Source organism: Ambystoma mexicanum, chromosome 10, assembly GCF_040938575.1.
Source record: "Ambystoma mexicanum isolate Mex_15411 chromosome 10, UKY_AmexF1_1, whole genome shotgun sequence".
NCBI lineage: Eukaryota > Metazoa > Chordata > Amphibia > Caudata > Ambystomatidae > Ambystoma > Ambystoma mexicanum.
The window spans coordinates 962,189,953-962,206,062 of record NC_090932.1 but is presented as its reverse complement, the minus strand read 5'-3'; positions in this window follow the sequence as shown (position 1 = coordinate 962,206,062).

Below are 16,110 nucleotides of genomic sequence, written 5' to 3'. Positions count from 1 at the left end.
ACAAGGCCTGATAACCTGTTCAGTGGTTATTAACCACTTGAGAGTTCGCAGCCACTGCTTTTACTCACTGTGCCTTTCACAGATGGGAAATATCCATTTGCATATCAGTCTTTGTCCTGCCCAGGGGCAGTCCAGCACCGAAATGCAATGGCAATTCCAACCTGAAAGCAGTGGCTGCGAACTCTCAAGTGGTTAATAACCACTGAACAGGTTATCAGGCCTTGTTCTGTTGAGAGAGGGGCGCCCGCTACCTTTGCAAACTAAATTTCAAGGAACCTGGGATTGGTAACCCTAGGTCTCCTGGGGGCAACCAGACGTGGTCTCCCTCTCACTGTGCTTAGAGTGGCCCTCTCACTGTGCTTAGAGAGACATCAGCTTCACCTCACTGATGATCCCCAACAAGGGTGAAACACGTGTATGGGGTTGCTGGTGGTACTCTCGTTCAGGTTGGAATTGCCATTGCATTTCGGTGCTGGACTGCCCCTGGGCAGGACAAAGACTGATATGCAAATGGATATTTCTTATCTGTGAAAGGCACAGTGAGTAAAAGCAGTGGCTGCGAACTCTCAAGTGGTTAATAACCACTGAACAGGTTATCAGGCCTTGTTCTGTCGAGAGAGGGGCGCCTGCTACCTTTGCAAACTAAATTTCAAGGAACCTGGGATTGGTAACCCTAGGTCTCCTGGGGGCAACCAGACGTGGTCTCCCTCTCACTGTGCTTAGAGAGGCATCAGCTTCACCTCACTGATGATCCCCAACAAGGGTGAAACACGTGTATGGGGTTGCTGGTGGTACTCTCGTTCAGGTTGGAATTGCCATTGCATTTCGGTGCTGGACTGCCCCTGGGCAGGACAAAGACTGATATGCAAATGGATATTTCCCATCTGTGAAAGGCACAGTGTGTAAAAGCAGTGGCTGCGAACTCTCAAGTGGTTAATAACCACTGAACAGGTTATCAGGCCTTGTTCTGTCGAGAGAGGGGCGCCTGCTACCTTTGCAAACTCAATTCGAGTTTAGAACCTGTGCCAATCATACCTGAACAAAGAATCTTAGGCCTAACTTCATTGCAAACTATTGAGGACATCCAAACGCAAGTAAAACAACTTCTAGACTCTTCAGCCTTACTGGAATGGAGTCAAAAGGGTCCTCATTACACCGTTAAGGATGACTTACCCTACTTCCTGGAGCGGTTGTTTCTGCCTAGTAAAGAATTGCAAGAACTTGTTATTGCCCATCATCATGAATCATTAATGGAAGGACACCCTGGTATCGCTAAAACGGAGGAAAAAATCAAACGCCACTTCTGGTGGCCTTCTTGGAGAAAAGACATAGGGCCTCATTACGACCCTGGCGGTAAGGGGTTTACGCCAGCGTTAGCTGCGCCGACCCCTTACCGCCAATTACGAGGTCCCTTAGCGCCATGGAGCTTTTAACACCCGCTTTTAGCGGGTGTTAAAATCCATGGCGCTAAGGGACCATGGAGTTAATTACGCCACCGTAATTTACGGTGGCGTAATTAACGCCTTCCCCACTCCCATTATGCCCTATGGGGCAAAAATGGGAATGGGGAAGGGTAAATGGGGATTGGGGACTTACCGCCCCGCCAAGGTCGGAATGGGGCGGTAAGTCCGCCAACCACCATGGCGTAAACGTAGTTTACGCCATGGTGGTAAAGTGACGGCCCAGGCGGTAACTTACCGCCTGGGTCGTAATGAGGCCCATAAAGTCTTTTGTATTGTCTTGCGGAATTTGCGCCCAAAACAAGGGTCAAAAGAAAAGGCCAGCCGGCCTACTTCAACCCTTGGATATTCCACCGGCACCGTGGCACACCTTGTCAATGGACTTTATAACTGACCTGCCTCCTTGTGCTGGTTACAACACAATCCTTGTAATTGTGGATCTATTCTCCAAAATGGCCCACTTTATCCCTTTAAAAGGTTTGCCTTCAGCTTCCACCTTGGCCAAGGAATTTCTGGAGAATATAGTTTGCATACATGGTTTCCCTTCCATATTAGTCTCGGATCGTGGAAGTCAATTTATCTCCCATTTTTGGAAGAAGTGTTGCCAACTAGCACTAATAGATGCGCGGCTATCCACCAGCCACCACCCCCAGACCGACGGACAAACCGAGAGAACCAATCAGACTCTCGAGCAATATCTTCGGTGCATGTTACACCAATCCGAGTTAAATTGGAAAGACATCCTTTGGATCGCAGAATATGCATACAACAATTCAGTGCATTCTGGAACCGGACAAACTCCTTTTTATACTTTGTATGGTCACCATCCTCGGACCTCTGATCTAGATCCACCTCTGACCCTGGAAATGCCCGCAGTAAATCATCTGCATTCCACAATAACCCGAGCCTTCAAAGAAGCTGCAACTCATTTACAGCAAGCCAAGAAAAAGTATAAAGAAAACGCTGATTTGCACCGAAGTAAAACTCCTCCTTACCAAGTAGGAGATCAGGTATGGCTAGCAACAAAACATTTACCCCTCAAGAGCCCTCGAACCTTCAATCCCAGATTCATAGGACCTTATCCCATCAAGGCTATAATCAATCCCGTGGCCTTTAAACTGGATTTACCGTCTAACATGCGTATTCATCCAGTTTTTCATGCATCACTTTTGAAGCCAGTACAACCAGGGACCCGACTGTCCAAGCCTCCAGACCCAGTTCAAATTGAAGGGGAATTAGAATTCGAAGTTAAAGACATTTTAGACTCCAAGGTGTTAAAGTCCAAACTCTTCTATCTTGTTGACTGGAAGGGATATGGACCTCAGGAGAGATCGTGGGAGCCTAGTAACCATGTTCACGCACCTCGATTAATACAAAGGTTCCACCGGAGATTTCCGAACAAGCCAAAACCCCCGGAGGGAACAACCTTGGGAGGGGCCTTGAGGGGGTGGGGGTACTGTCATGATGCCTACCTCCAAGGAGCCAGGTCCTACCCAGCAACCCCAGAGGCAGGCATCATTTCACCCAGGGAAGTGCCAGCGGGCCCAAGCTGGGGCCCTTTGGACACGGTCCTGGCGCCTTAGGCACCAGGCTCATGTTGGACCCTTGTCCTGGCGCCTTAGGCGCCAGGCTCATAAAGCTAGACATGTGCTCAAGTGTTTTAAGGTGCACTTACCTTATGCAGACCATGCTGCTACATCCAGGCCCTCTTGAGGCCTGAATGGAACTACTTTACCTGTGGAACTACTTTCCCCTGGGTGTGGTCGGGGAAGGATACATACCTGATCGGTGGAAGGATACCTGGAACTTCTTCCAAAGCTATTTAAACCACGCCCGATCAGCAACTCACGCTTCGAGTTGTTCTGCTCCTCGCAGCTGGACGCTCACAGTGTCAGCTCCTGCATCTGGACTTCAGCCAAGCCTGTCAGCATCCTGGGTCACCTGCTAAGAGAGAATTGGAGAGAAAGAAGACCTTACCTGCTAAAGCTGCATCACAGAGACTTCACACCGACGATCCTGAAAGGGAAGACATCATTTTAAAAGCATTTCGCTTCGATCGCTGCAGCGCTGCATTTCACTCACCTTTCCTGGGGACCTCATCTTCAGCAGCGATCGTCCGGATCCGCAGCCACTTCCAGAGCCTAGAGAGCAAAAGACAAGAACACAAGGTGAGAGAAGGAAGAGAATAGGAAAAGCTTAGTTTCCTTCTAAGACTTACCTGTTGGGTCATTCCCATTTCATTTCGGGTCCTGCCGCTTCCTGGCATTCCGGACCCCGGCCCCTATGGGGAAAAAAGACAAAGACATTGCATGAGCGAATGCAAAGACATTACCCGAACGCTCATCCAGAACTTACCTGTCATTTACTGGAACTGCACGTTTCACTTCGGGTCGGCGCCATATCTCCGGCATTCTGAACCCCGGCCCCTAAGGGGAAAAAGACATAAGCGTTAGCGTTTGCTGCAATAAGACAATGAACATTATTATTGAGCTTGAACTTTTGAACTTGCTACAGAACTCTTACAGCCCCTTACCTGAATAGTCAACCTTAATTGAACTCCCATCAAACCTCAATCCAGTGAAGTAACTGGGTTTCAACGCGCCCCTGCATCAGAAGCAGGATGGAGAACTCATCCTTCCAGACCTTAAGGTGAGACTTCACGGCGAATCAAGGAAGGGTATCGTGGAGGGTTGGAATGGAGTGGGAGGCTTGAGCATTATTCCGTCAGTAGGTAATACTCCCTTTTCACGCACAGGGGAATATTCCTGCGAGCCAGTGAGTCCATCTTCAGAGTCCTGCGCTTCACCATAGAAGAAGCATCAGCACTCGAAGCCAGACCTGCGCCTCCGTGGGAATCAGGTGAGCGTGACAGCATCAAAGTCCAGCATCTCTCCCACTCCTTCGACCAATTCAGGTGGTATGAACTCTGCAACGAGTGCCTCATGCGGAGTGAGCACTTCCTCCTCTGGTGCAGGCCCACCGCCAGTCACCAGAGTCAAGTTGTAATTAGAGGCACGCTTAGCCTTAGTGCTGCGTTTGATGTCATTCCAACGCTTTTTGCACTCTTGCGCCGTGCGCACCTCATGGCCGAATGAACTGACATGTTCCTCAACATGCTTCCAGTGGGTGTCACGTTGGGCAGCCGTGGTCTGACTATTGGCACCCACTAGCATGTCACGGCTGTGGCCCCGCACGTAGTCCACGAGGAAGTCCAGGTCCTGCTTGCAGAAAGGCTTCTTCCTCGACGTGCAGGAGGTCGTGGCTGTGTGTGGGGTCCCAGCCTGTGCTGCAGGTGCAACCTTCCTCCTCTTGGACTGTGGCGCAGACCCTGGCTGGCTAAGCCGCCCTGACCAGTATGGCCAGTGGGTTCAGTGGATTGAGCCAAGGGAGTGGCAGGTGGAGGGACGACCAAAGGCCTGACTTGTGTCAGTGGCAGCTCTAATGGACCCTGCGCAGCAACATCAGCTGTGGCAGGGTCATTGACCGCAACAGTCCTGGTTGGCAGACTCACAACCGGAGTGTTGTTGGGTGCATCTGCCCCTGCACTTGCCAACACCCGGCTGTTCGGGGCAGCAGATGACATGACTGCCCCAGGGACACGTGTCTTGGTCTGAGCAGCCCGGCCTGCCCATATGGTTTCCCTCCTGGCCTGTTGGAGATCTACCAAGGGCTCCTCAAGTGCCAACGCAGCCTGCGCTGGCAGACCCTGAGCCTGGGTGGCAGTGTCCACAGCTGCACCTGCAGCTACCACTACCCTTGGGCCCGTGGCAGTCAATGGAACAGACTGCCGGGTCACACGGGCGCCAGTGCCAGATGCAGAAGCTGCATCCCCCGGAACCACAGGGGGTGGTGGCATGACTACACCGACACATGGCACAACATTGTGCTCAAGTGGCGCACCCCTGCCTCTTCCCCCTCTGTGGCCGCCCTGGACACCCTGGAGTCCCCCTACTCCCTGGTCACCACGGCCATGTCCCCGACCACGCCCGCCACGAGGAGTACGCCCAGCTGAGGCGCCCCTCACCTTTGGTGTCCTCCCAACCATGGCACAGATGTAGTAGTGCCGGCACAGATGGAGTGGTGCCAATGGGAGGTGTACACCACAATTGACCTGGGCAATTGGGGCGAAGGGGGTGGGAAGCAAGATGTGCACAGCCCCCCTGCACCTGCAAGGCTGTATGTGACCCCGGTGATGTAGTGAGGGGTCACGCGACGCTCAGGCACCCCAAAACTGCAGTAAAACCGTGCACGCAACCCTGCAGCCTACGTGCGTGGATTCAACCTCCCGCAGTACGCGGTGGCACCCAGTAACACAAATAACGCGTATGCGTGGGACAAGCAGACTACTATGACATTGAAAATGGGTGCGATACACAGGGGCACCCGCAGTGGGAAAAAGAGCGGGTGCGACTCACTGTCTGACTAGCGCGATGCAGAAAAACACGCGTAGCCAATACCCCCGCCAAAAGAAGAGATACGTCCTTGATAGCTGTGAAGTTGCGATGGCGCGCGAAACAACAGGAAGCAGCAACACACGTCGGTCTCCACGAAAGGCACGTACAGCGAACTGCTGGGCCCGCTCACCTTTAACCCGTGCTGAGGGAAACGCCCACGCACGTCACGTCACTTACGCGCATGGGCCCTTTCCTCGGATTACACGCGGACGTGCAGTTTTTCACACGCTGAAATGCCCATGCACGCCTGCGCGCGTCACGTCACAGGGGCGCTTACGCTTGATGGGCCTTCTGTCCAATGAAATTGCGTATGCGTGCAGACACGCTTACGCGCCAAGGGCCTTTCCTCGAATTACACGCTGACGTGCAGAATTTTCACATGCCAAATCACTCCGTATCAAGCTGGCCACGCGTAAGCACACAGAAGACCACGCTCCTGCCCAGAAGGCTGAATTACTGCCCCCCAGAGCCCCGAGCACGCTCCCACCTGCCATCTGCTGCTGCCTGACTGCCTGCTGCCCACGTGCCCTGCCATTTGCTGCCTGCACATCAGCCAGGGGTGCTGTTGCTGTGACCACCCCTGCTGGAACCGAAGACTCCCGACTGGGATTCCATCGCTCCACAGCCCAGCCCCAGGACCCAGTTGCCCACCCACTCCTGCCTCTGGGGTTGTCATGTCGGGCACTGCAACATCTGGCACCACTGACAACCCCCGGCCAGAGGGGCACCAGCTTCAGTGCCAGGGAAGTTGGTGTCCTGGTGGAGCAAGTCCTGGGGCAGTATGATGCCCTCTTCAGAAGTTCCCGCGCCGACAAGGAAGGACGGACTCGGATCTGGACGGAGATCGTGACTGCCATCAACGCGGAGGGGGTGGCAGTCCGCGTCTTCCAACATGTCAAGATGTGCTGGGAGGACTTCAGGTCCAGGACCCTGAACAAGGCCCGGCGCCTCTTGAAGGCAGCGGATGCTAAGGGGCACCGGGGCCACTTGTCGGAAGATCAGATGAGGGTCCTGGAACGCATATCCCCAGCGCTCCACGTCCAGGTCCTTGAGAGGCAGACCCGTCTGGAGTCGAGCGGTAAGTGTACATGCATCCTGATTGTGAGCTGTGCATGTGGTGATGTTTCAGTGGTGTGCAGGTTGCACATCTGTTTGTATGGGGTCGAGTATGGGTGGGGGTGTACAGGGCCGTGAGGCTAACACATGCGAGGGCTGAAATGTGTAAGACATGGATGGTGCTTGTGTGTGTAGGCTTGCTTGCCAAATGCAGTTGTGTGGACACACATGTTTGGATGAATGTGTATGTAAGTGGACATGTTCATGATGTCACGCATGTATGTTGTTTTCAGCTGCATGTATCAGCACTGTGTACATGTGCATTTGTGTGTATTTGACAAGGGTGCAACAGTGATGCAACATGGATGCATGTGACAGCAGGATGTGGAAGCCTGATTGGCAGATGTGACATGGATGCCCATCTGAACGCTGCTACACTTGGCAGAGGTGTACACATGCATGCAAGTGTGGTGGTGTGTAGTGCACTTCCTGTGTTGCATGTGATGTCTGGCTCAGCTTTGCCTGCTCATGCTGTTGTATGTGTATGGATGGTGCTGGCAGTTGCGATATGGCTGTGGTATGGCTCATGTGTGCGAGTTGAAATGACATGTGTGTTGGGGATTGTGATGGCATGTCTGAGGTTTGCCAATGCCACTCATGTACAACTGTCATGGTTGTATGTGTCCATTGTACAGTGCCCTGATGCCTGTGTTTTATTTCTCCCTGTCTGCAGCGTCGACTGATGAAGAGGGCGGAGAAGGTGCTATGGAGCACAGCGGCGGGGATCCCACCGCCAGCCGGAGACGCAAGGCCCGGCTCCCCTCCCAGGTTGTGATCTCGTCGGGGAGTGAGGAGTCCGGTGCCGCGTCCCAGGCCGCAGCTGCCGGGGGGAGGTCCAAGAGGCGGAGGTTGGAGTTGGACTCCTCGGCAGCAGAAGGGGCAGCTGGGACCCCACAGGGCCCAACGGGGGAAGATGGCACGGAGTCATCCAGGTTGGTGGGTGGTTTGGTGGAGGAGGAGGCCGTGCAAGCAACAGAGACGGGGTCTGGAGGTGGGGATTCCACTGGTGCTAGTGGTGCAGTGCAGGACTAGGGACAGGAGGCAGCACAGGCCGCCGCGGAGGTGCCTGTGTGCAATCCTGTCCCTGATCCTGTCCCTGCATCATCTTGCACCAGCAGGGATGCCTACGTCCAGACCCGTTTTCAGGCAGGGGATGAGCTCACAACAACTGACCTTCCTCTGCCTGCGGACGTGGCTATCCGGGTCCGGGTTGAGCCTGTCCTGACTGGTGTGGCGTTGCGTCAACGGGCCCTGCGAGGTGACCTGCAGTCTTTTCATGAGGAGACTGCACGTCATCTCGAATGGCTCGTTGACCGCGTCGGCCTACTGGGACAGGTCACCCAGGCCGGATTCCTCCTTTTGATGGGGCTTGCTGCGACCCCCTCCTCAACTGAACCCCCTATGCGCCAGTCGTCCTCCGTGCCATCTTCCCACCCATCAGTCACCTGGGTGCCCTGTGGAGCTGCCTCTGACGGTGCGGCCAGGCTGGTGGAGGAGGCATCCCTGCCACAGTCGGGAGTCGGACGTCCAGCAGGGGTGGCCACATCAACAACTGCACCCCAGCCAGCGGAGGATGTGCAGGCAGCAGGAGGCAGTGCACGGGCAGAGGCACAGCAGCAGCAGCAACGTGGTGGGAGCCATGAAGGCTCGGGGCCTTCAACATCGGAGGGGCAGGCATCGGCCGGAGGGCAGGAGGACCCAGGACAGAAAGTGTCTTCCGTGTGGCAGCGGTTGGGCCACGCCATAGATGCGGAGCGGCAGCGGGCGGAAGAGGCACGGCTCACGATGATCAGGGCGGAGAACTCCATGCGGAGGGCCCTGAGGCGGGCCGAGTGCCTCGAGGCAATCCGCAGGGGGTTGGAGGTGGACACGTCGACGGCCCTGCGGACCCTCGGGGCCATGGAGGAGGACCGCCTCTGGGACATTGAGCAGGAGTTCGATGATGCCCTGGCCCGGGACATCCAAAAGTGAGTCGTCGGACTAGCCCTCTGCCCTTGTACATAGTTCTGTAGTTAGTGTTAGGTTTCCTTTGTTTTTGCCTTTTTTTTGGACCTTTTGGACAATGGGCCACATTTTTGTATATAGTTTATTTTTATTAGGTAGTGTTTTTAGATAGGTTTCATTTCTTTTGTTGGGATCATGGACCCTGGCTTGTTCATCTGTACATAGTTCACTGTTGGATTTTCTTTTTATTTTACAATTTACCCATGGACCAATGGCTTTCAATTATAATTTTCCTTTGGATTTTCTTTTGTGGACTGTGACTTTGGACACCATTCCTTTGGATTATGATTTTTGGTTTTGCATTTTTTCACGGACATGCTTCTTTTTATTTTTTTACATTCCCATTTCTGTTTGTTTTTTTTTTAAATTCAATTTATGTTTCCTTTAATACATATTTTTTGATCAAACTTCAATGTGTAGTATCATCTCATTGGTTTCATGCATATCATGATATGGGTTTTGAGATTCACTGACACCCATTGGGTGTATGTGAGGGACATGTGTTCGTTTCCAAATTTGCAATTGGTGTTCTATCATGTTGTTGCCATTTCTAAGTGGCTGGATGCAATACTCGGGTGGGTGTTTTGCATTTGGAGGCTGACCATAGGGACCAGGGATCTAGATTGTGATGACATGTTGGCTGGGGAACATGAGTTGGGGCCTGGTGGAGGGTGCACCACAGTGCTGGGGGGTGGGAGTGCAGGGGAACATGAGTGGGAGCCTGGTGGAGGGTGCACCACAGTGCTGGGGGGTGGGGGTGCAGGGGAACATGAGTTGGACATGAGTGGGGGCCTGCTGGCAGGTGCCCCACAGTGCTGGGGGGTGGGGGTGCAGGGGAACATGAGTGGGAGCCTGGTGGAGGGTGCACCACAGTGCTGGGGGGTGGGGGCGCAGGGGAACATGAATGGGAGCCTGGTGGAGGGTGCACCACAGTGCTGGGGGGTGGGGGTGCAGGGGAACATGAGTTGGACATGAGTGGGGGCCTGCTGGCAGGTGCCCCACAGTGCTGGGGGGTGGAGGTGCAGGGGAACATGAGTGGGAGCCTGGTGGAGTGTGCACCACAGTGCTGGGGGATGGGGGTGCAGGGGAACATGAGTGGGAGCCTTGTGGAGGGTGCACCACAGTGCTGGGGGGTGGGGGTGCAGGGGAACATGAATGGGAGCCTGGTGGAGGGTGCACCACAGTGCTGGGGGTGGGGGTGCAGGGGAACATGAGTTGGACATGAGTGGGGGCTTGCTGGCAGGTGCCCCACAGTGCTGGGGGGTGGAGGTGCAGGGGAACATGAGTGGGAGCCTGGTGGAGGGTGCACCACAGTGCTGGGGGTGGGGGTGATGGGAGACATGAGTTGGGGCCTGGTGGAGGGTGCACCACAGTGCTGGGGGTGGGGGTGCAGGGGAACATGAGTGGGTGCCTGGTGGAGGGTGCCCCACAGTGCTGGGGGTTGGGGGTGCAAGGGAACATGAGTTGGGGCCTGGTGGAGGGTGCACCACAGTGCTGGGGGGTGGGGGTGCAGGGAGACATGAGTTGGGGCCTGGTGGAGGGTGCACCACAGTGCTGGGGGCTGGGGGTGCAGGGGAACATGAGTTGGACATGAGTGGGGGCCTGGTGGAGGGTGCACCACAGTGCTGGGGGCTGGGGGTGCAGGGGAACATGAGTGGGAGCCTGGTGGAGGGTGCACCACAGTGCTGGGGGGTGGGGGTGCAGGGGAACATGAGTTGGACATGAGTGGGGGCCTGGTGGAGGGTGCACCACAGTGCTGGGGGGTGGGGGTGATGGGAGACATGAGTTGGGGCCTGGTGGAGGGTGCACCACAGTGCTGGGGGGTGGGGGTGCAGGGGAACATGAGTGGGTGCCTGGTGGAGGGTGCACCACAGTGCTGGGGGGTGGGGGTGCAGGGGAACATGAGTTGGACATGAGTGGGGGCCTGGTGGAGGGTGCACCACAGTGCTGGGGGGTGGGGGTGATGGGAGACATGAGTTGGGGCCTGGTGGAGGGTGCACCACAGTGCTGGGGGGTGGGGGTGCAGGGGAACATGAGTTGGGGCCTGGTGGAGGGTGCACCACAGTGCTGGGGGGTGGGGGTGCAGGGGAACATGAGTTGGACATGAGTGGGGGCCTGGTGGAGGGTGCACCACAGTGCTGGGGGCTGGGGGTACAGGGGAACATGAGTTGGGGCCTGGTGGAGGGTGCACCACAGTGCTGGGGGGTGGGGGTGCAGGGGGCCGAGTGGGGGTGCAGGCTAGTCCCCAGTGGTGTGGGCTGCCTGCAGGGGTGTGGAGGTTGTGGAGCGAACACCTGGGAGGACCCACACGGCCAATTCACGTGTAGTACTCCACGGAACCCCTGAAATACACGTACCATGCTGATGTCGCGTGTGAAACTTCCCGTGCACCCCAAGATACACGTAGCCAGGACATTCACGTGTGAAACTTCCCGTGCACCCCAAGATACACGTAGCCAGGACATTCGCGTGTGGAACTTCCAGCGCACCCCTGGAATACACGTACCCTGCTGATATCGCGTGTGAAACTTCCCGCGCACCCCAAAATACACGTAGCCAGGACATTCGCTTGTGGAACTTCCCGCGCACCCCTAATATACACGTACCCTGCTGATATTGCGTGTGAACCTTCCCGCGCACCCTGAAATACACGTAGCCAGGACATTCACGTGTGGAACTTCCCGCGCACCCCTGATATACACATACCCTGCTGATATCGCGTGTGAAACGTCCCGCGCACACCGAAATACACGTAGCCAGGACATTCGCGTGTGGAACTTCCCGTGCACCCCTGATATACACGTACCCTGCTGATATCGCGTGTGAAACTTCCCGCGCACCCCGAAATACACGTACCCAGGACATTCGCATGTGGAAGTTCCCGCGCACCCCTGATATACACGTACCCTGCTGAATTCACATGTGAAACTTCCCGCGCACCCCTGATTTACACGTACCCTGATGGAATCGTGTGTGGAACTTCCAGCGCACCCCTGAAATACACGTCCCCAGCTGAAATGACGTGAGGTACTTCCCGCGCAACCCAGTGATACACGTAGCCCACTTGCCGTGCTGGTACAGGGTTAGTGCAGCCCTTTGTGCTGGATTGGGGATTTTGATGGCTTTTCCCTGCGTGAGAGGCGTTCTTGGGGGTGTAACTGGCGCTGCTGCAGGCTGGTTTTGGTAGCTGGAATCCATGAATACGCTGTGCGCGGAAATGATTTTAGTGCACGCGGCTGGCGCAGGGATTCGAACGCGCACACTGTGCGCCAGCCGCGTGCGCCACTTGTGCGCTGAATTCTATGAATTACCCCCTTAGTACATAAAACTTAAGAAAAAGATGCTGGGAAGTACAACATACATATACAAGAAATAATAACAATTAATAATACCATCAGTTAACAAAAAAGAGAGGTGTAATATTTACAACAAAGTGAACATAAAATGCTGTATTGTTAGTATACAGATAAATCTCAACAAATATTTCCTTATTGTATAATAATATACATATTCATGTGGACACACAGGTACTTTGTGAATGAAACCAAAAGCCAAAATAAAAGCAAAGGGGGCTATATCATCGCCCAATTTTCAAGGTGTCCTGATTAGTGGAGAGTTTCCTAGTCAGGTTCAGTATTTCTTCTAGTTATAACAATATATATATATATATATATATATGTAGAAAAAAAGGACTGGGAACCAATCCGGATTACATCGGCACTCCGGCTGTGATCGAAGTGAAAGGCTGAATGTCTTCAATAAATCCACACGCAGATTTGTATTCCGTGCAGTCAAAGTGTCCTTTATTGTTTAAGATACATGGACAAAGGAGGCAGCAACGGTCCTAGGTGCAAGAAGGAACGACGCGTTTCACCCTACTCGGGCTTCGTCAGGTAAGTGACATAGAGAGAGGACTCTGGTATTATATAGACAAGTATATGAGTCCTTTTTCAATGTATTGCACTAAGATAAGGTAACAAGTAGTAGGCAAAAATGCAGCCATGTTGGAACCTACATAGCAACACAATTCAGTGCATTTAAAAGAGACACGGCATTTTCATAGACAGTGTAGCGGTTTGAAACATGTTTGTTTAATCACACCAAATGTCCCAAGTGGGTAAGGGATGGACAGAAAGCCTGAGATTGCTGATATTGAATCACTGATATTAAATCATGTGGTTTCATCTAGGTATTTGCCAATGTCAATAAAATTGGGTAAGACAATCGTACACCGTTTTCTATTGTGCTGGGTATGTTGAATTCGGCCCAAGTGGGCTGACACATTGTCTGAACATGAATTGAAGTGTGCTCTCAAAAGATTATATTCCAACATATATGTTACAGATATCAAAATTGAGATATGCAGGTGTTGTATAGCTAATAAAGTGCTGCATGCTTTGTAAACATTGAAAAACGGTTGTTTGATAAAGTGCTGAGTGCTATCAATAAAGTGCATAGTATAAAGTGCATATTGCAAAATCGCAAGTAGATATATTTTTATTGTTTATTGAATATAGTTGAAATTACATCAACTTTTTCAATTTATAAGAAATAGAAAAATCCATAAACATCAAATCCAAGTAGAAAATAAGATTCATAAAAATTCACAAAATACTAAAAATGTTATCATACAGATTTATCGGAAAGAGATAAACAAAGCACCTTTTTTATCTTCATTCCATATTCAAAGCTTTTAAAAAATTGATGGTTGCAATTCTTATGCTCATACATTCAGCGGCTGCCAAGGCGATCCATCTATTTCTAGGATCAATTTGTGCAAAATACGCAAAGTGGTTAACAAAGTGCAATCTTCTTAAAGTGGTAAGTGCAGGACAGTCCAATAATAAGTGTTGGAGAGTTTCTACAATCGTTATATTTTTGCAAAACCTACAGCAGTTGAGGTCAGAGGGAATTTGCTTTCTTCTTGTTTTAACCTCACGGGTGGGCCAGATGTTAAGCCGCAAACGAAGAATGGCCGTTCTTATAGCAGCAGATGGTGCCAAGCGTAGATAAGCAGCAGTGTCTTTATAACGCTTGGGTCCAAAGATTGTAGAATCAAAGTCTTTGTAGGTTAAACACTGAGTTCTAGTGTCAATCCAGTCCATCATATACACCTTCTTCTTTGCTTGCTCCGGATGAAATGCAAGAAGCTCAAGTGATATGTCAGCGTTCACCATAATTGTTAGAATTTTTGTAGACCAATGTCTCGGAAATTCTTCTACGGAGTTAGCAAATAACTAGAGATGGAAGATAGTGTGGAATTATCACATGTGGATAACAAGCATTTGCGAAATAAGACACATAGACGCCACTTGTATAAGGCAGTTAAAGAGATTAATCCCAATTCATAGCGTATCAACACACCAGGAATACACTGTGGAACATGTAAATTTGCATGCCAAAACTTAGCTTCTAATAAATTGAGAAAACCTGGGGGAACAATTAACGTTTCTAAACCATAAAGGATGGTTGCTACAACATTCTGGTTCCAATATGTAATGGCAGCTTTGATAGAGAATTTGCCATATTTGGAAACTATTACTCGTGTTTGACAGATTGCCGTGATTAGCTTCTGTTTAATTTTGTTCAGGTGCGAGTCTAGCGTTGGACAACCATCGAAAATAAGGCCCAAGTAAACGTAATTTGGTACCATCTTTATGGGTATTCCCTCAATTTGCCATTCTAACAAGTGTTTGCGTAAACCTTTAGGAACATACGTGACAATTTGCGTTTTCCCAGTGTTTACTACTAGTTCATTTTCTTTAAAATAGGAACATAGTGCTGACAAGAGATTACGTAAACCACTGGGAGTTTTTGACACTAAAACAAGATCATCCACATACCACAAGGCACACATTTTTACACCGTTCAGTTTAGGAGCATCAGTTGTTACTTTGCTAAAGATCCAGCGTACATCATTAATAAAAAAATTAAACAAGGCAGATGCTAAAATGCACCCCTGTTTCAGCCCTCTAAATGTTGGAACTGGGGATGAAAGAAGACCCTCAGAGTTTAATCTCACATAGACCTTAGTGTGTGAATGGAGGGCAAAAATGATATCAATAAGAGTGGGAGGACAGTCCGCTTTGAGTAACTTATCTATAAGTTTGGGTCTTGAGACCGAATCAAAAGCGGAGTGGAGATCCACAAACGCAAAATATCTGGCTTGTCTCTTGTTAAATGCTTGTTGTCTTATGGCATTTAAAGCAATTAAATTGATGCCAGTACCTAAACCAGCGACAAAACCAGTTTGTGCTGGGTCACGTTGATTTGCTTTATTTGACCAAACATTAAAATCTCTTAACACCAACCTGGAGAATATTTTGCCTGGAACGTCCAGTAGCGTTATTGGACGATAGCTTTTAGGGTCCATTCGATCGCCTTTTTTATAGATCGGAATAATCACAGAAGAACGCCATGAATCCAGAATGTTTTTGGTTTGTATAATGTGGTGAAAAGCATTGTTCAAGATTAGTGCCCATTCTGTTATATTTTGTTTGAGCATTAAATTAGTGAGTCCATCCAGGCCTGCTGCTCTAGACGATGAAGATAATTTAATAAAGTCTTGAATAATAGATCTTGTACAGTGCAAAGCCCACCCATTTATAGAGCTGCTGTTATACTTGTAGCAGGTCATCTTGGAGTCGTCATATAGAGTAGAAAAATGTGTAACGCACACCGATTCAGATACTCCATTGAGTTGCGCATGACCTTGGGGTGATGTGTTACATTTGTTCAACAACTCCCAAACCAAGGCAGAATTTTTGCTACGACAAGCTACCAGAAAGTGTTCACTATCTATTTGATACATCGTGGCTCACCTCGTGCGAACCCAATTTCGATATCACGAAGTAGCAACCTTAACTGCCTTAATTTGATCAATCATAGGGAGTTTACAATGATTTCTGATCTCTCTTCTGTAAGCCTTCTTTCTTTCACAGAGAGCTAGATCAAACCCATGCACATTTCTTTTAGCTGATTTACTATGAATGGGGTAAAGATTCGCGAAGGTACTTAGCACATCTATATACGAACCAGTCTTAAGTAACCGTTGATTGTCTAGAATAGCACCATTC